The following is a 21,855-nucleotide window of genomic DNA, read 5'->3' on the forward strand; positions in this document are numbered from 1 at the left end:
ATTTGTGTAAAAATCAGAGAGAGGGATAAATATGCCAGAGCGGGGGGTTCAAATATACCTGCGGAAAACCATGTAATAATATATATGAATCACTGAAAAATTCACCATTTAGTCAACTAATTTCTACCTATTTTGCCATGTTTCATTAACACACTTCCATCTGCACAAAAACTGTAACTGGCTTGCTTAGCGTAGTCTACTATTTTTAAAAACTATTGGTCGCTAACAAATGACTGACATCTCTAAAGACTATAACAGCCAGTCAGGGAAGTTTTATTTCATTAAGGCATTTAGAATTTGCAAACAAAAAAAACTTATGTTGTGCAACGTGAAGGGAGAGTTTGGGTAAAAGGGCAGGCTTAAAATGACAACGAATCGGGATGTAATGCAAATGGCAATAGATAGGGTGGGACATAGCACAGCGCCACAACAAAAAAAAGAAAATTAGTGAATCAAGTACAGCTAAGAAGATTTATATTTTACTGTACAGATCTCATGTAAGATTTAGGAAATTACTTACAAAAGTCTGGGACTGATGGTACAAATGCATGTCAGAAGTGGGGATATACCGTATCCCCACTGGGGATAAAATATAATGACCAGAGGGGGGTCATTAATGAAAATTAAAGTTAAGATTTGCACCATTCCCACATTAATATATTTCAAGTTAAGGTGTTGCCTTAACCTTAATAGCATATTTGATATTTTCTAAGTCTAATTTGAAGGAAAATGCAACATTGCAATCACTTTATCACACATGTTCCATGATGCAATGACTGATTCTGACATCTCGAAAACATTGCAGAGCATTTTAAATGAGGTATAATAGAAAATCTGGACAAGAAGAGTATTGTCCTGGGCAAGAGAAGATAGAAAGAAAAGAGAAGGATGGACAAAGAGAAAATGCACAAACAACTCCCTGATGGGAATGAAAACACCTTTTTGTCACCCTAAACATATCTCATAATCTGAAAATTTGCAAAAGCACCCGCAAAGGGAAGTCTTTTATTAGGCATTCTGTTTTCCTTTGCTGCAGGCAGGCAGACTAAATAAACCAAACCTGAGATTTATTCAGTATTTCACTTGCAAAACTGTATCCAAGAAATACACACAATGCCGGGTTCACAGAACGAAAAGAATTTTAATAATAACAAGGTATTTGGAAGCATAGCATCACTCCAAACTGGCGTCTTTGAGAAATGTATTTCATTAGGCCACTTAAAAAAGATAAGAAAAAAAGAAAGTTGTTTTAGTCTTCATTTCAGCATTTATTTTTTTCTAGGATAATCTGAATATATTTAGTTCAGAACAATCCAAGATAAATATGCCATAACCTTTGTTCTACTCAAAGAGGTTCTGTTTGCCAAAGATCAGGTAAGGAGTAGTTTATAGTATATTGAGCACTGAGCAAAACCTTCCTATTATGTGTCTCACTTCCAGAAATTAAGGTTCATCAGTTTACCTCATAAAATCATATAACACATGGCACTCCACAACAACAGGGAGACAACACTGCAAACTCAGCCCCCACATTAGAAACACCCTGAATGCTACTAAGGTTTGATGCAAAAATATCCATACACACTAATAATAATAATAATAATAATAATAATAATAATAATAATAATAATAATAATAATAATAATAATAATAGAAGTAGGAGTATTAATTAAAGGTTAGTAAGGGATCATCATTCTGTCCCATGTGGTCGACTTATTACATATTTTGTTAAATGGTGTTCTGTAAATTATGTAGCATCAGCAACTTTGTAGGGAAAACCATTGCAAATAACTTTGATACCAATCAAAGACAACTTATATGGGCAGTATACAAATATGTTCACAATCGTGCTAGATTCTTTGCATTTTTTTATGGTTAGAATAAATAATACCAAACGTGTAATGCAAAACCAGTTAAATGTTTTACCAGGGTGTACACTCAGCACCTAAAATTAGTGGTTGTTTTGTGTGTGCCTTTGTCTACTAGGAATGCATGTTCTGGAGGTTGGATCAGAAGCAAAATTCCCCAAGTTAGAGCTGTGTTTTGGGGTTTTTAACAGGCAGCCAAAATATTAGAAGCAGTTAGTCATTTTCAAACAGCGTGAAAACAATGTTTATTAGGCAAGAAAATGCAGTGGCATGTTTAATATGAGAGGGGCAGTTAATACAGTTCTGCTTTGTCTAATACAATAGATAGACTGATATCAAAGCTAAAGGCTGGAAGAACACTTGGTACTGGTGAGGAAAAACACTTTCAAAGTGTAATTTACCATGTCTCAGACTTATTTTTATCCTCTACACTGCAACATAAGAACCATCCTGACAAGTTAGATTATAGTACAATTAAGCACATGATAAGATATTTGCAGCTATTTAAAATGTATCTGACATTTTTATTATTTATTGTTGAAATGTATATGGGTTGTGGTGTGTTGAATTTCTGAAGGCAGGTCAGTGATCAGCTCAATGAATATATAGCTTCATGCTGCACTGAGAAGAAACAAAAAGGCTGGGAAAAGAGTGGGAATAGTTATCTTTCGAGTCAAGAATACTACCCAAAGGGGGATTGGACATTGTCAGATACTATGGGGAAAAGCAAGACAAAGCTGCCTATAGGCCACTGTGCGCTGTTACACAGGCAGACCCTCCCTCTGCCTACTTTAAGTTTGCCATTCACTGGGGACGTTGTCTGACTTGTGAGCTCAGGGGGCAGGCTGTGCACAGACATTTAAATTAAATTTGTGAACATTTAAAATCAGACTGGATAGGATCCTTGGATCACTGAGTTATTAATGGACACCAAATGAGCACGATGCGTCGAATGGCCTCCTCCTCTCGTTTGAAACTTTCTTATGTTCTTATGTTTCTTATCGTCCTTGGGTTCAAGGTCATAACCCAGCCGCAGACATCGTCTACAGAGCCCATGCTATGCTATCTGTGATGTTGGTCTCTGCTCCCTCACTGCCTGGGTGGACCAGATGCTGGAGCTGATGCACCTTCAGTTCTCTGGTCCACATGTGCCACACCCTCCACCCCAGCAGCTGGAACAAACCCCCAGCGGTGCAATTTGACCTTCTTGCTGATGGATTCCTGAAAAACATTACGCTTACCATATTTTTTTTAAGTTGTTTGGAAAACGAATTATTTTGTTCGTGCTTAAGGGACCTATGCTTCTTAAGTTGTGTAATAAACGTTTCTGTGTGAGACAGTTACTGCACAAAGCTAATTCTCCCTGTCTGTGCTGTCTTCTCATGGGTGATTGTTTGACACAGGGCCAAGGGACACTGCCACGCAAAGTCTTTCCAATAACTCATGCATTTTAGTGTGTGAACATATTTGGTCACTGCACAATATCTGAATATTACGTTATAGTTCAGTGTTGTTTTTTCAGTCTTAATTTAATGAATTTAATTAAAACTCAGAATGTATCCCTTCAACAGCATGTCTTAGTTTAAAAGTTTGCGTTGATACACACACGCACATGCACACACACACACACAATCCAAAAATCAGTACTCTATTCTGCTGCCAATACTAAATTGTTGACTTCAGGTCAAATAATCAGAGTGTCTTTAATGTTTATCACAAGTAATGCATTTATCCCACTCGATCACACCGGTATATATTCTTGAGCCACATTAGTGAAACCCATCATATTTATGACTCAACTTCAAGTGCTGTGCTCTTTGTATAGAAAGCCTACATCAGTATGGAATCATCCAAAGCACTTTGGTCCATTTCACATCAGTTGCAATTTAATGTCCTTTTTTTATATTTTTTCAAATTTGCACACTCAAGGGACATTGTCCTTCAAGCTTGCAAAAAGAAAGTAAGTTTAGATTGTATTTCTTGTTGTTTATTTATTTTGATCTTGGTTACCAAGGTCAAAAACAAAAAAACAAAAAAACAATCTTTGAAATAGGATTTTAGCTTGAAAGAATTTCATCAGTAACTTCACACAGAAAATTGGGGGTGGTACAAGTTCAAGCAATGGCCTGGGACCATGTGTCCACCCCCCGTGATTTTGCCCCCCTTCTCTGGACATAAGAGCTTTGAAGTGGCTTCATCCTGATGTGAATGATGTGAAGCCATGGGGATGTTTAACACACTTCCCATGGTGCTCGGGGGCTCTGGAGAGCCACATAATACCCTGAAGAGATGATTGATGCACAAAATACATTGTAGGAAGTAGAAATTGCCATGGTGGGAAAAGTATTAATTAAGCTGTTTGTTTCAATTTTCAAAACAAGAAAAACACTTTGGTGTGAGGACAGCCATTTTCTTAATTGAAACCATGCCATTTGTAAAGCAACATCTACGTGCTTAATTCTCTCCCCAGACACCCTGGTCTGACGCTAACAAGGACTATGTTAATGAATGTGTTATTCAGATATGTCTAGTTCCTGTAATTTTTCTTTTTATTGCAGTATAAAGAGGGCATTGCTAGCATTTTTCCAGACCCACTTATGCAAAATAGTACAATGGTCTAATTGAGTCTCTCATCTGGAAAAAATACTCTGAGTATAAAGAAAAGTTCTGACAAAGCAAAAACAAATTTCAATTTCAATGTTCCACAAAGTAGGCTATTTTTCAGTATTTGTTTTGGGTTTAAAAATTGACATATAGTACGATTGTATTATTCTTATTTGTTTAACAAAAAGTGCTCCTCATCTTATGTATGAGCAATCTGAACCTCAGAAAACACTGTAGTTAGCAATCGAAGAAGTAGTAGAAGTAAAAAAAACAACAATAATATTTATTATTAAAAATTAAAGTTAAATTGAGCCTATACATTCATTTTTTAATACTCAAGACACAATTTTAAAGACCAAAGTATCTGTAAATTAAGTTCTCAGAATGATTAAAATTATTTGTAGTATTATTTGAAATAGTGTCAAAGGACGAGTTCTTCTCCTCCTTCATAATCATAATACTAACATTTTTCACAATAGTCATAATTAATTAATTGTGTGAATTTAGAGAATTTCAACTAGGTCATTTCTATTTAACTGTTCACACCATGAAGTTGAAGTTGCCAAATAGCTCTCAGTTTTTTTAACAAGGGCAAGATTTCTTGAAAAGGGTTTTAAAATATGCTACAATACATAATCCAGACACTTCATACTGATGTTCTTGGACAGGCCTCATTACTGATAGACTAGTCTGTGATTTTTCCACTCCTTTGGCAGGAACCAATGCCTTTGTCTTGTCATATTATTTTATTGCTGACAAAGTGTAGAAAGTAGTGTGTTTTCTTATAAATACACCAATACTCCTGATTGAGAGGGGGAAAAGTCAAATGAAAGCCAAGACTAAGACATATTGGACACCTTGTCAGATGCATCATGTGGTGTGAGAACCTAGAAAGCCTACTCTTCATTGATTAGATATAAAACAGAGCAGCAATACACAGATTTGTGGGAGCAAACTACCTCTGAAGGAGAATGATCATTGGCCTGTTTTCTTTCCGACTAATGTACATATTGTTTTCCTCACAAATAAGTAGCATTTCAACTTGTTTTAAATCACTGTAGTCATCTTAGTGAAAACTAAGACAACTGAAAATTATAGGAGACATGGCAAACCAATTTCATCCTTCCAAACCCATGGTGATTGCGGATTAACCAGATTGCTGCGTGTCACCTACTTTATGTCATTATGTTTTGTGGTAGATGCTTTCAAGAGACCTCAATCAAAATAATCGTTTTGGTTGTAATGTAGATAGTATTTTCTGGTATATTAATTTGCTCTTGAAATAAATGGATGTATGGTACAGAGACAAACCAATACATAAATACAAAGGTGAAGGGTTACACCCCAAGGCATTATGGGTTTGCTCCTATTGGGCCTGTTGCTCATTATGGACTGAAAACTGACTTGCGGATTAGGAAGACAGTGACCCCCTCTGCAATCAGATAGCCATGCTAATTGGCCATGGCAGCTGGGTATTGCTGTTCTGTAACCCTGGTTAGCATTAACATTATCCCAGCTGGTGGTAAAATCCTTCAGGGAGGTGCACGAAGTTCAAAAACTCTAATTATCTCCCTGGCAAGGTTGGCTAGCAGTGCTCTGGCTCAGTGCCCCAGTGCACAGGTCTGCTGATAACATTTCACAGCTCACCTCCTCAGCCCTGCTGCACTCCGAGCTTGGCTGGAGTTATTTGGGGTAACTCTGTCAGTTGGTCAATTTGGAGTGAACAAAACCCTGCAAATACATGGGTGTTGAGTCCTATGTTGTTGCCATTTTAAAAATAGTCGATTTTTGTATCTTTGCCTTTTTAAAAAACTGCTAATTGTGTCATGGAACTTTCTGAACCACGTACACATGTACTTATTTTTTTGTTTATTTATGTTTATGTTTCTAGGTGAGGTGACACTGAGAAGAATAAATTGCTGCACCTAAAATGTTTTCTTGTTATTTCCCAGTATTTGTCAATCTAATTTGTATATTTTTGCTGGTAAAATCCGCCAAAAGCCAAAACAAAATAGGAGCAGAAAAATCAAAACAAACTATCTAAGAATCTGAAATGTAGCGTTTTGATAAGCTGCTTTATGAGCCTAATGTGAAATGGCAATCAAGCAATTTACACGTTGCGGGGAAAGACTTTTACTTTGTAATGGGGATCTTAACAAAGTAAACTAAACTATGTGTAGGTATCATTCATTTTATTAACAAAACACCGGCCTTTGTATTATTTGAATTGTCACAAATTCAACCTGTACACTTCCATTTATTATAACAGGTATTTAAATAATGCTAAAAATGGGTGGGTAGGGGCAAACATATCCTTCTGGCATGAACGAGAGCACAAAATAAAAGTAATAAGCATTAGATATGTTCAGCTCTGTACAACACACGTTGCAGATTTAACAGAGCAAAGGAACTAAAACCACATTGCACCTCAGGTTTGAAATGAAAATGTGAGGATATGAATGTTATGGAAATCCCTTTGTGTTGAGACTTCTATAGTAAAAACAGACAGAAAACTAAGCCCCTGTAGGAGAGCTATTTAGATCAATTCTAATGGTTTTCCCTGGCGGTCTGTTCTCTGGTAGGTGTTTATTTAAAATTGCTTCTGCATGATTATAATTATATAATGAGGAGCTGCTGGGGCTGGCAACATGACAATCATAAGCTCCTGTGTCATATTGGATTTTACAGAAACTGAGTGGCGTTCCTTTTTTTTTCCCAGCATAATCTGCCATTTCCAACTTTGGTAAATTCGTCAGACTGGAAATGTAAAATTATCTGTTGCTTTTCTTGAAGGAGCCTAGCTAAATGGAAAATCCTGTGGACTTCATGTTTTGTGTTGTTGTTGATTTTTTTTTTTTTTGTATCTCTACCCATGCTTCCTTGTCACATTGCTTTACAGAACAAAAAAGTGTTGGGAACCACAAAGCAATGAATATCTGAACAATGTTCAACCAATTGTTTTGCCTAGAGACAGCCATTACTCAACTGAGACAATAGCATTTAGTTGCTGGTAGCTCATGCATTTCCTGAACTACAATTATTTTCCTTTTTTTTGTTTTTGTGGAGAAAATGGTCATTTATTCACCACCATTTAATGTACCAGCTTTGAAAATCAGCAACTACAATCCAACCTGATTCCCCACAGTAACCTCACACTGACCTGTCAGACCCATCCTGTCACAAGCCATACACACAACATGTCTTTATTTCACATTGACGTTGTGTAGCAGACTCTGATACTGCTAGATACAGAGAAGAGCAGACATTCACACTGCCATGGTAGGTTAAGCATCCTTTAATGAATCATCCTCTGCCAATCCTTGTCACTTATTAATCAATGTAATTAACGTAATCTTTAAAACCTAGGATATGCTCTTCAATCCATGCCTTAATACACTGCTTTCCCCAGAACATTTGCAGGTTTGTTTATTTGTTTATAAACCCTGTGTTTTAAATGTTAGTGTCAGGAGAGGAGGGATTGCTAATGGATTGTGCGGTTATCATTCTCTTTATTGAAGTGACTTGACTACACTATTGGTGTGCAACCTTTCTTTGTTAAGAATCAGGAGAGGTGAGCAGGCAGACTAATTATTGGATTTATTGTGTATTTCATCTTGTTCCCTTTTCTTACTCACTGTTTATTTAAATGTATAGATTGAATAATGATTTGAATGTGATTTTTCACTTTATTTGAATTATTCCCTATTGATTTGCACATGTGCATTATTGTTTAAATATTTTTTCAAGATTTCCTTGTTTTGAGCTGGTTGGATCTGATTTCCTCAGCAGTTAATGTTTGAGTTAATCTCTGAGAATTCAAATGTGCCCGAAATGTTAATGACAGTAATATCTTTGTTCAGAGTCAATCAAAATACATGCTAATTTGAGAAGGTGAATTTACTGTTAAATATGTGTCATTATTCGGGTAAACTCAGTCTACAATGTAAAAATAACAAATGTTGGATAAATAAAACCAAACCTGTTATTCGCCAATTCGCCATTAAACACTTTTATCGAGGCTTGTATTCACTTCCAACATATCCTGGTCTTATAAGCCTCCCTACACCCAGATCTGGCCTTTAAACCCAAAGTAATCTCCCTCATGCATATAAACTGGCCAGTGGAATTGATGGCTTTCCATCCTCACCCCTTCTCTTCGGAGGAGGAGCGTTGGTTGTACCTGCTTTGCGGTGTTACAAAGACCATACTGAGAGCATCCGTTGGACTGAACCGTTTTCATGGAGCTTGGGTTCTGGGACAAACTGAAAGATGTTTGTGGTTGCAACCCATTTGGCTCTGGCAAAAGATGAAGTCCATCTTGTCTGAACATAAGCAGGAGGAAGGCTCATCTGTGTCACAGCACAAATCAGTTTTCAGCACTTCTCATTGTGTGACATAATATCCCATAGTCCCTTCTGGGAGCTATTTCCTCTTTCAGATAACCAGGCTTACAACCACAATCTAACATTTTCCTTTTCTGTTTATTCACGTTGTGCAGTTCTGTCACAGGGTGAGTTTTTCTGGCCATGCAGGACAGAGTATATCTGGCTACAATTGTTCAGATGTGGTGCTGGCTATGATGCGTGGCAGTAGCTCCTGGAGCAGACTGTGGGCTATTTCCCCGGCCCCTGACCTGACCAAGCACTGCCCCAGCATTCCCCTGCTTCCAAAAGGATGCCTTTTCCTCCTGGAGGCTGTAACTCAAGCACTTATTTTTGTTGCACTGGAGTTGCAGATGACCTTGGAGAACTCTGTTAAAGCTGCCAGTAAAACACAGAAGGATTACCGGTATGTAACAGCACATTCATGTGGTTTGTTTAAATAACCCTGTACTATAGAGCAGAACACAATATATTACATTTTACGAGCCTCAGAAATTTGCCATTGCTACTTGTGCCAATTATCTACAAATAGAATGAACTGTTTTTCTACTTCTTTTTTTTTTTTGTTCAGACCTGAGACCCACAGGTTAAACTTAATTTTGACAGACAGCATAAAAACTAAAAAAAACTGTAAAGAGTTTGGTATATTAAACTTAATATTTGTCCCTTCAGTTTGTCATTTTGTATTTTGAATTCGAATTTCTGTTTGGTTTGTACTTCTGTATTTCTGCTGAATTATTTCTGGGCATTGCTGATCTATTTTTCTTTGTCGGTGATTAATGTGGATGCCTTTACTGTTGTATAAATAAGATGATCCTTCTTTCCCTTACTATTCACTTTTTAAACAAATAATCATACGCTCACAATATACACACTCATACATAACAACTAAACTAATCATTTGTCATGTATCAAAAATAATAAATCATTCTGGAACCAAGAAAAGAATGAAACAAGTAGACCTTCTGGAAAGTTTGCAAGGTGTAACAGTAAGTTGGCAGAAAAAGAGTGTAGGCCAGGACCGACTTTTATGGAAGGATCGTGGGGGGGCCTTCCATCCAGCAAAGGATTGATTATGATGATTTTGCTTTTGTTTCAAATTCTTTATGCCTATGATTAATTGTTGAAAAGAGTTTAAGTATGTCTGCAATGGACACTGTACTCATGAGTCTGGTTAGGTATTTGGAGGTCTGCTCTTTGTGGATGGTACAATCACATTTTATTCAAACTGTTTCTATTGTTGTGGTATTATTTTTATTTAAATTAAGGAAATAGAGAAGTTACCATGGAATCTGACTTATGTGGCTCTAGAGTTGGGAGTACTGGCTTGTTTTAAGAAGAGGTGCTAAAAAACTTTCAGTGCCATTGACACATTGTGCGTTTGGCTTAAAAACATGTTTTACTGGGAAATTAAACCTGTCCACTGAAGCTGCCCCCCCGAGGCTTTATGAGCTGTGATGACTTCAGGTTTAGTGTGTGGCTTTGAAGTGACGGTAGCTGACACACATCAAAGCACCTTTCTCCCCCCTAAAATCTGCTCCTCTTCTCTGGGATGTGTTTCTCTCCTTCAGAATCAACAGCCATAAACAGTGCCCCAAAGCAACAACAACAAGCAGAGATACACAAAACATAGGAGAGGGAAAACTTAGTTATTTTATATTTTTTGTTGTTTTCTATGTAGTATATATATATCCTACATAATGCTGATACATTTGAATTTGAATCCCCCACTTGCTGTGGATTATAGGCCAAAAAAGTGGAATAAAAAAATGTGTCATGGAGTAAAAGTCAGAAAGTTACAGATGCACTTCAAAGGTTTTTAAGGGTGTGTTTGTGTGTATTCAATATCAAGGTTCATATTCACAAAGCTAACTAGGGTCGAAAAGTGTACTTAAGTCCTATCTTTGGACAAACTAGTCTAAATGGAGTTTTGTTCTTAACCCCGGAAGAGACTTAAGTAAGTCCTAGTTTGTTCTCTACAAAAGCAATTTTTTGACAGATGATACTGTACAATTTTGTCATACAAATGGAAAGTTCACACAATTGTAGTAAATTGTTCCATGTATTTAATGGCGTTAAAATTGTATACACTCAGTTGTCTATAAGTATGGTACAATTAAAGTATTAATACAAAATATTACTTTTAAAAAACAAACAAACAATAAATAATAATAAAAAAAGCTTTATTCATAATGGTAAATACAAAATCTGGGTAGTGATAAACATCCGTTTCTTCACCTTCACAGTGAAAGTCTGAGCAGTAAAATAATTACTTTTTAAATCTCTTTTTTAAATCAGAAGAAATACATCCCTATGGTATTGGATTTACTACGCGAGTGATTTAAATTTGAAATCTGTTGAGTTGTTCTTAACATTAGAAGTTAAATTAATTGTGGTAGAAATCGGGTTATAATAATGAAGAAATACAGAGAGACCTGTTAGAGTGCAGCACCCTGACAGTTCTATCAATAACCATCTCTTTAAGATAGACATGACCTATTCCATTTAGGGCTTTATAAACCATATCCACTGCATGAAATTAAAGGTTTGCAAAACCTGAAAACTCTTTGTAAATACAAGTTTACTACATTTACACAGTTTATCAACTGCACTGTAAACATTAAGTTTACACAGTGTTTACAAAGATCTGCTTACCTAGTAGCTCACCATGCATATTTGTACCGCTTGTTTACATACTATAAACTTTATGTTTCACACTCAGTTTACAGAATAATGTAAGGTATAAACTTTAGGTTCACTAATGAATACATCTCCATTGACTCCTCTTGATTACATTTCTGCAAATATATGAATATATTGACAGCCCCCAACCTGGTTGAGCTTTGCAAACTTAGTGCTCCACTCCATCCCATACATCTGCTCTCTCCTATTCATATTGAGCTCCGGCACATTGTCATTTACAAATTAAGCCATGCTGCTGGATATTAACAAATGTGTTATATATTTATTATGGTATATTATATGAGTGTTGTTTTCTGTTAGACTTCAGTAACAGCTATATTGTGCGTACTCCATTCCTAAAACTCGTAGGGTTTGCACAAAATACAGCACATGATTTTCCAGAGGTAGTGCAAAATATCCTTTGCAAAATATATTTTAGAAACTATGTGTGGGGAACACAAGCTAAGAGCATGTGGACATATCATGGTGCTTTTGATTAAAATACAAATACTGTATAGAAATTATGCTTATCATTATTGTGTGATTCTTCCAAGTATAGCCATCTGCAACACCTTACACAGAGCTATTAAAACATCAATATTATATGTATAGCTTTTTAACCCTCCTCTTATCCTCAAATTTACTAACATATTTTATCCTTGGGGTCAATTTCACCCCAGCAATTTAAACCTCCAGAATATGATTTTTACCCAAGTTTATGTGTCAGGTACTTTATGCTTCTTTGTTTTCTACCTAAATAGCCCCTTTAAATAAACATAAATAACCCCCCAACCCCCCCCCCCCCCCCCAATACATACAGAATACCTATTATGTGACTATTGGACAAATATGCAAATTGCCATAAAATCTGACTGATTGACCTAAAATTGGAAACAAAGATATTTTTGGTGTTTTAATGGCTTTATATTATTTCTAAGTATAGATTTTTGTATTTTATAATATTTGGAAAGAAGAACAATTTAGTAACATGTATTATGTTCGGGGTAAATCTGATGCATAGCTGGACTGTGCGTCACATGCTGCCCATCTTTTGATTCCGTATTTGTCCGGTTTGCTTGGTATGTATTGTCTCAAGGGACAGTGCCCACGAAATGCAACCAGACATCCATCCACAGTGACGTGGGGGCCTGGATTGTAAAGAAAGGGTAATTGCTGAACCCACTTGTCCCATACATCCGGTATTGCAGCGAGTTTGTCACGCTGCCGTAGGCCCTGCCTTGTTTCTCTGTCATCAAAGCGTATGACACAGGAGAAAACATGGAATGTTTTTAGAGACATGGTGGCCGGAAATATTGTCCTTCCAGTATCAGCACTCCAAAGGCTTGCTGTTGCTTCTCCTTTTGACTTGTATACTCCTGTCAAAATGAGCAACCCAATGTAGGCTTGCAAGTGGGTCACATCCAAGTCTTTCCAACTGTCCCCATACACACCTCCTCTATAAGTTTGTCATCTCAAGTGTATCCTTTTTGATTGATGTTGTTACAAAGAGCTCAAATGCTGATTTTATGTCTTGGACATGACCCGCAAGCGTCTGGTGGGGCCTGGAACCATTTTGATGACATTAGCAGCACTAATTGTAAACTAACCCTGTCGTTCAAGTGGGGACAGGGACCATAATAACCATAATAAATAATGTGTGCTGGTGGTTGAGACAACAGGAGGGTCAACACAAAGAGTCTCATTCTCATCAGAGGAGGATGCCTCATAATCAGGGTCCTCATCAACATTCTCCTCTGTCACTTTCACTGTCATAGAACTGTGACAAAACCTCATTGACAGAGAACCTTAGAGGTAATTTTCAAATGAGAGAGAGCATAAAGAGAGAGCCCACCGAGCACCAAGAGAAATGGTTTAGAAGGCTGCTGTGCAAGTTTCTTGTTTGCTCCTCCCCTGTGTTGGGGGAACTATCAATGTCCTTTGGGAATTATGTTTTCCCCTCCCCCATGTTGTGTGAACTATCAGTGGTTCTCACAATACTACAGGTATGGCTATGTTAGGTTAGGTTAGGGCCCTAAAGCAAAGGGAAGTTGTTTGAAGATTATAATATTGCATGTTATAGTGACCTCAATATCATCCAAAACAACCAAAACAAATGTGTGTAGAATTTTGATATTTCTTGTATGTTTTATACAGCTAAAACACCCTAAAACATATCATCATGTTAATTTTATGTTTACCCAGTTGTCCCCATTAAATTAGGAAAAGTCATGAAATATGAAGCAAACAAAATTATGCTAATCATGTATTTAGAGACGTTAAACATTGAATGGGGTCAAATTGACCCCAAAGATAATAGGAGGGTTAAAATGATTAGCTAATGCAAATACACACTAATAACAGCAATCTAGCTTACCTGGTTGAATTCCGAACCAACCTGTCTGAAGTAACAGATAAAACCTAATTTGCAGCAAATCTTTTTGTTCTTAAATTCCTGGGATGCACTAAAGCATTTTTATTAAAGTTTTATTTAAATACATCCACATAAAATTAATATATACACTCACCTAAAGGATTATTAGGAACACCTGTTCAATTTCTCATTAATGCAATTATCTAACCAACCAATCACATGGCAGTTGCTTCAATGCATTTAGGGCTGTGGTCCTGGTCAAGACAATCTCCTGAACTCCAAACTGAATGTCTGAATGGGAAAGAAAGGTGATTTAAGCAATTTTGAGCGTGGCATGGTTGTTGGTGCCAGACGGGTCGGTCTGAGTATTTCACAATCGGCGCAGTTACTGGGATTTTCACGCACAACCATTTCTAGGGTTTACAAAGAATGGTGTGAAAAGGGAAAAACATCCAGTATGCGCCAGTCCTGTGGGCGAAAATGCCTTGTTGATGCTAGAGGTCAGAGGAGAATGGGCCGACTGATTCAAGCTGATAGAAGAGCAACTTTGACTGAAATAACCACTCGTTACAACCGAGGTATGCAGCAAAGCATTTGTGAAGCCACAACACGTACAACCTTGAGGCGGATGGGCTACAACAGCAGAAGACCCCACCGGGTACCACTCATCTCCACTACAAATATGAAAAAGAGGCTACAATTTGCACAAGCTCACCAAAATTGGACAGTTGAAGACTGGAAAAATGTTGCCTGGTCTGATGAGTCTCGATTTCTGTTGAGACATTCAGATGGTAGAGTCAGAATTTGGTGTAAACAGAATGAGAACATGGATCCATCATGCCTTGTTACCACTGTGCAGGCTGGTGGTGGTGGTGTAATGGTGTGTTTTCTTGGCACACTTTAGGCCCCTTAGTGCCAATTGGGCATCGTTTAAATGCCACGGCCTACCTGAGCATTGTTTCTGACCATGTCCATCCCTTTATGACCACCATGTACCCATCCTCTGATGGCTACTTCCAGCAGGATAATGCACCATGTCACAAAGGTCCAATCATTTCAAATTGGTTTCTTGAACATGACAATGAGTTCACTGTACTAAACTGGCCCCCACAGTCACCAGATCTCAACCCAATAGAGCATCTTTGGGATATGGTGGAACGGGAGCTTCGTGCCCTGGATGTGCATCCCACAAATCTCCATCAACTGCAAGATGCTATCCTATCAATATGGGCCAACATTTCTAAAGAATGCTTTCAGCACCTTGTTGAATCAATGCCACGTAGAATTAAGGCAGTTCTGAAGGCGAAAGGGGGTCAAACACAGTATTAGTATGGTGTTCCTAATAATCCTTTAGGTGAGTGTAAATGCATTGTAAATTTACATTTGCATGTACATTTGCTATTTAATTTACAATATACTAGCCAACAGTATATTTAATTTGTATTATAAATATATTTTAAATTCATATTATGTTGCACTTCTCTTATTATCAATCTTTTGGTCAACTTCAACTTCTTCAATCTTATAGATTTTCCAATAGTCAATAGGGTTCCATCATCCACTGGGTCCACATTTCTTCTGTTAAACTTTTATTAGAAAAATATGTCTTATATTAGTTATTCATATAAATTGTTGATTGTTATGTGATTGCTGGATTTTGAAACCTGTAAAAGATTACAATAAATTCAAGCATAATTAAAAAATATATGTATTTCTTTACATCTAGCAGTATTAAAATAACTATATATATATATATATATAGTTATTTTAAAACAGAGAGAAACAGAGAGATAAAACTATTCTAAAGTGTTAGCAGATGATAAAAGGATAACTTTTGCATATGTCTAATATTAGATTCCAAGCTTAAATAAGAATGAAATATTACCCCCAGATATCTCACCACAGATTTCACATTAGAGGTCAGGTTTCCCATATCTATTTTAGTCAACTCAGTCTGCCTCTGATAAACTATTAATAAGTCTTATTTTGGATAAATTGCAGATATTTTTGACAAATCCGATTTTTAGTATCAGCACAACCCTCATGTAGAACTGGAGTAGTATTAATATCACCTGCTTTAACTGAGTCCAAAAAGCAGGTAGAAGAGTTAATCTGCGTTACTATCATACTTAACTCCTCTGTACTAATCACTGAAAAATAATGCAAAGATGATACAGCCTGTCCAACAGGCATGTTTGAGGCAGGATCAGGTTTTGGCTTGAGATTTAATCCATAATTGTCACTATTTTAGTTTGTCAGTTCTTCACACATTACAACTGATTCCTCATTGTCAATCACAGTGACAGATGAGAAATTAATCAGCCTATCATTTGTAGAACAAATAATCCTCAGATTGTTCTTATTTGCCGCAATAAATTTAGATCAATTGTTATTATTATTATTATTATTATTATTATTATTATTATTATTATTATTATTTCACTTTGCATGACTGAGGTATATTGTACTGGAAATTTCTGTCAGACAATCTATCCATATGGAAATAAAATCACTCCCTGAGACGGGACAGTGCCAAGTTTTCTATTGAACTTGGCCCGGTACATTCCATGAATGATACCCAGTATTGAAAAATTGACAAATGTAAATAATCCCTTCCACAGAAGCCACACAACCGCACGAGTCTAATCCCTGGTTTACTACAATTACTGAGGCCCTCACCATTGGAATATCTCTGACAAAGGGCCAGTGTGTCTACCTGACGAAATGTCAGTATAGACTCCATTTGGACAACATTACAGCCGTGAGTCATTCTTTAAACTATCAATAATGATTTCTTATGGTTACATCAACATTTATGCTTTTTTTAGCACCTTGTGGATTTAAATTTCTTATAAAAGCAAGGTATGATTTCACCACCTATATTCATATGCAGTAAAAGCCTGTGCCATGTGATCTTCCTCTCATAGCTGTGAGCCTTAATCCTTACCAGAGCACCACTGACATTAGCACCTGGGCCTCTGTAGAGAGAGACTGAAATATTGCATGTTGGTTTTGGGATTTAAACTAATGTCAAATGTGGGCTAAGTGTAATCATTTAAAGAGCATCCTGGAAAAAACGTGACCTCTGTGAAGGAAATGTGAAAGATTAGGGAATTAGATCTACACACCTCCTGGTAACATACACTCAGTGTCATTATAATTATCCCTTTCCCTAAACTTTACACCCTTAAGTAGACTATGTCAGTGCTACAGAGTGACATCATGCTGTACTGCATAATGTACTGTAGTGCGAGAAAGAGAGACCACACCACTGAGGCATGGCTTGATAAACCCGCACATCTCCAGCACATTTCTGTTGGAAGCGAACTTGGCCAGCAGGACTACACAATGAAGGCTGACAGATTGACAGTCAAAGCGTCCCCCTCTCTGCAAAATGCATTCCATTCTTTCCATCTCAAAAGAAACTCCAAACAAATATCAATTTCACTGAAAGCAGTGATTATGACAAACAATAAGTGGAGAGAGCCTTGTCTTAACTTAGGCCTTCACCACATCAAGTGATTATGTACATAAACTACAATTTGCTTCAACAAAACACAAAGAATAATACACAGTAATGAGGGGTTTTAATTTTCTGTACAAACACAACCAATCTTCCTTTGTGTTCTTTGCTGTATTTTGTTATTGGAACAGGCACAGACAATCATTATGCAATTCTTTCCCCAATTAAACTTACATCAAAATGTCTTATGAGGTAAAGGAGTTCATAATCTTAAATTAAAGCCCTCCACACTGGACACCTAGGCGTCGTTCAAACTTGAGATTTAGGCCGGCCCAGTTAAAAATAAAGCCAACAATTTGCATAAGCACTCCAAAAGTTAACATTTGCACCTCAGTTTTGAATTATTGAGCCCCTGATTTAAATTAAGATCTCTGTGAAGTACAACATTATATTTCAAATTCAGTCATTATTAGCTGCGTGAAAAGATTACCATTTGCACAACTGAGGCAAGACACAAATAAATGTATAACAGTTTTGTTCTGTTAAGTATCAGTTAATTAACTATAATACTTATTGAGTATGGTACCTGATATGATTTATTCACAATGTGTTATACCACTGAGACAACTTTCAAGGGTCATAGAGTGTTGAATCGTTATAAAATGTTGCTAACGATCACTTCTCGTTTTTTGTCCCTTACTGAAATATGTTTTGTTTGTTTTTCGATTTTTGGCTTAGGTTGTACTCTTAATTGAGCATGAAGGCTGCTTGTTAATGCCCGCAAGCAAACATGATTACTGAGTCATGGCATCATTAAACATAGGCCATGACATAATAACTTTAAACACCATCACGATGTACCCTACTTTGCTTTTACTTTATTGGTAAAACATTCTGGAGTCCATGTGGGTTGACTTTATAATGTGTTCATTACGGTGTGCTGCACTTTACAAGTGATTTTATTGATTTTCTCAATGTGGACAAAGCCACTGAGGAGTATTTGTTAGATTTCACAAATTAAAGGAAGTGAGAGAGACAGAGAGTCACTACACAAAATATTCACAACTTTAACACATTCAGTAACTCTAGTGTTTAGCCTGAACCTTTCCAGCAAACTGAACCTGTTTGTTTTTATTCTGTCTCTCTGTTTAGTATCCTTCATCGTCTGATGTGGTTTAGGATCCAACCACAACAAAATCCTACACACAGCCCAGCCCTTTCTCTGTAGATAATCATATGCTTTCTGACAAATCACAGGTGTTGACCCTTCTGTCAACTTGGATCCAGCCCTCCAAAACTGGGAGATGCTGAAGGAGAGAAACGAAAACAGGTCTGCATTCAAAGGATTCAGACACAACAAAAATTATGTCAATATTCACATTTTCCAAAACATCAAAAAAGGTTGCAACCTTAACAAGGCATGTCCAGCGTCAGTTGATTTAATCTTTTTCACATGCTCATTAGGACTGCATGCTTCTACAGAATCTAGACTCTTGATTGTTGGGTCTGGAATGTGATGTAAAAGATCTTTCTTTTAAAACTCAGAACTTGTTCCAGCTTTGAAGAGCACATCACCTGTGTGTGATAATGCATCCAGATTACATAGAATAAGTCTTGCGCCTAAGGGAGGCAATCTAAACCTTTTGTCAATTCTACTAAATGACTAAACGAGGTAGGCAGGGTTTGTGGGTCGAGGGATAGGGTAATGATGACTTGGGTCCTGCTGTGCAACCATGGACTGTTTCAAAATAAACATTATATTCTGAACTTCTGAAGCTATTTCTGCAGCAAGACTTCCAAATAAAATACAATAAGCTTTATGCAAAAGAAAATGAATACAAAACTGAAACTTTGCCTTGCCAGAGAGTTCTTGCCATTTCACGTACAAAGGTGTAACCTACACTCTTGCATTCTTATAAAATACAACTCTCACTCACTCTTAGCTTTGAAGAATGACTCCTTTCTGTAGACAGTTACCTCACAATTGCACTACCAAGCTGAATGACAACAGGTTGAATTTGTAGCACAACCGAATAATGGATAGCTGCGCTCTGAGTACGGTCCCTCGGTTGATGCTACAAGACTATCCTGAGAGTTAGGTCACATGCACTATCATGGGCCTTAGATTACCACTTACATAAAATTGTGGTATATCCTATTTGTATTGAATACAAAGGTAGAAATTTGATAACAATGGTAAAAAACGTTGAATTACCGAATGCTCCACCAAAATGGAGATGCATTTTACTATAAAAAAAATCTAGTTCTTGATAGCATGACAATTTATTCATCCTCCCTTTAATTGCTTTTCTATCTTTCTTTCTTTCATTTGTGTATGGGCGTGGATATACCAGGCTACCTTTCACATAGGTTTCTGTTCTGTAATATTCTTTCCAGTTGTTGTTTTATCTTTGGTTCACATTGTTGTGGTTATATGAATATCAATGCATTTCTTTGCCCACATGAACTATTTAATTGGATTAAAAAAAAAAAAACGAACAAAAAAAAAACACATCATGATTGCTCACAGCTCTCAGGCTAATAATCACACCTAATAAACATGTTGTATCTTTCTTAATATGTCTTGTTTGTTGCTAAGAGGCACTGCTATTGACAAACTTCTCATGGTGCAGAACAATAATTGAAAAACGTCAGCTGAACTTTTCACCTAAAGCAGAATCAGGTGACACATTTACCCAGAGGTCATTTAAACCTGAATGTAATTGGGTTCTCAGCAGGGAAGGCATCCCAGAGGAATACAAGATTCCCGTTAAGGTTTTTTGTCTTCGCCTACAAACTCTTCCCAACCCATAGTAACCCAGGCATGACTCATGGCACATCTGGCTGCCAGATGCAGTCCTGGTTTTGAGGCTTTCTCTCCAGTTGCACCGGCCAGATGAGGAGCGGCTGCAGCAGCTACCTCTCCTTGTAGGCTGCACGGAGGAGCAATCACAGAGGACAGAGGTGGCCAGCGCTGTGAGAATGCCGTTTTGTGTTGTTGTTTTCTTCTCTGCAGTTGTCTGTCAGCTGTGAGGACTTGACCTCCTCGCTGCACTTCCCTGCTGTTTGAGCAAACTACCAGGGCCAGATCATCATATCTGACATCATCTATGTGTAATAGCTGTGCTCAGGGTCACGAGTGAGTTCAAGTTCATCAAATGTGAATCCCAATTGTGCAACTTTTGCCTATTTACATAATAAGAAGTGTGGAATAGTGGTTACCGACAGGGACGGACTGGCCTCCACCGCCTTGCAGACGTGCATGACACACACCAGCCCCTAATACTACCACCAAGCTGTATCACAGATATTGCTGTACACTAATGCAGTACTATTGTCAGAGTGCTACACAACACACACTCTGTAAACTGCTGTAAGAGTTATACACAACACAAACTGAATTGTCAACATCCCATCTTTATCTCAAGCCTAGATTAAAATAGAAATGGTATAATAGAACAGCAGCAGCCCCTCCATTTTATCAAATGAATGAATGATTCAATGAATTAATAATAATAATATAAATTTATTTGTATAGCATGAATGGGTCTGGAGAAAAGTAAAATTCTTAACAGTAAAATTCAATTGTAATCCATAGCTGATTTAGCTACAGATTATAAATATAGTAACATAGTGGAAACAATATCTTATGGTTAGGCTGAATCATGAATTTAATTAATAAAAGGTGGCTGTGCTGCATCAAGGACTGGCTCATGTAAATAGTAGAGCTTCACACCTAACAAAAATGAACTTGAATTAAAAAATACAGATTTCCACCTAAATGGACATATTTATTTATCATTAGAGGGCAATATACAATAGCTATCATGCTGCATACTACAAGAAATATAAAACTCTAGTTATAAATTGTTGAGACTCACTTTTGAGGACATAAGCTCAAGTATATAGTTAATATATGAATCAAATCTAAAATATCATGTGGTGTAGTTCCTATTCAGTAAATGTTGAATGCTGCTTGAAATGACTGATATGGCTGCCATGTACATTAATGGACAAACTATCTGGCATTATCTTACTGGTTCAGTTAGTTAACTATTAGGGATGTTAAATTTAGTTAAATTATAGTAAATGTTTAAACAATAAAAATAAAAGAGCTTAGACGTTTAAACTGTCATAGAACTTGATCCCCCCCAGATGCTTGAAAAATGTCTAGTCATTTTAACTAAATTACATTGGTTGCTTCAACAGAGAAGTGTTAATTGATGGAATACAGAAATTGCTAAAATATTGCTAAATTAAGAATCGCCAACCTCTACAATGTATCATGCATTAACAAAAGACCAAAATGGTCACGGTCTCCCCTGCTTCTACCTTAGTTCACCACCAGAGGTCTCCCTCTCCCGAATACTAGTCTAGTGCTTCTCCTTTCCTTTGTCCAGTCAAACCAGTCTTTCCACATTCTTTCCTACCAGGTGCACCTGTTCTGTCCTCCTCTCCTATCATTGGTCAATCTTTCATTCACCT

The sequence above is a fragment of the Amia ocellicauda genome, chromosome 12 (assembly GCF_036373705.1).
Source record: "Amia ocellicauda isolate fAmiCal2 chromosome 12, fAmiCal2.hap1, whole genome shotgun sequence".
Taxonomy (NCBI): Eukaryota; Metazoa; Chordata; class Actinopteri; order Amiiformes; family Amiidae; genus Amia; species Amia ocellicauda.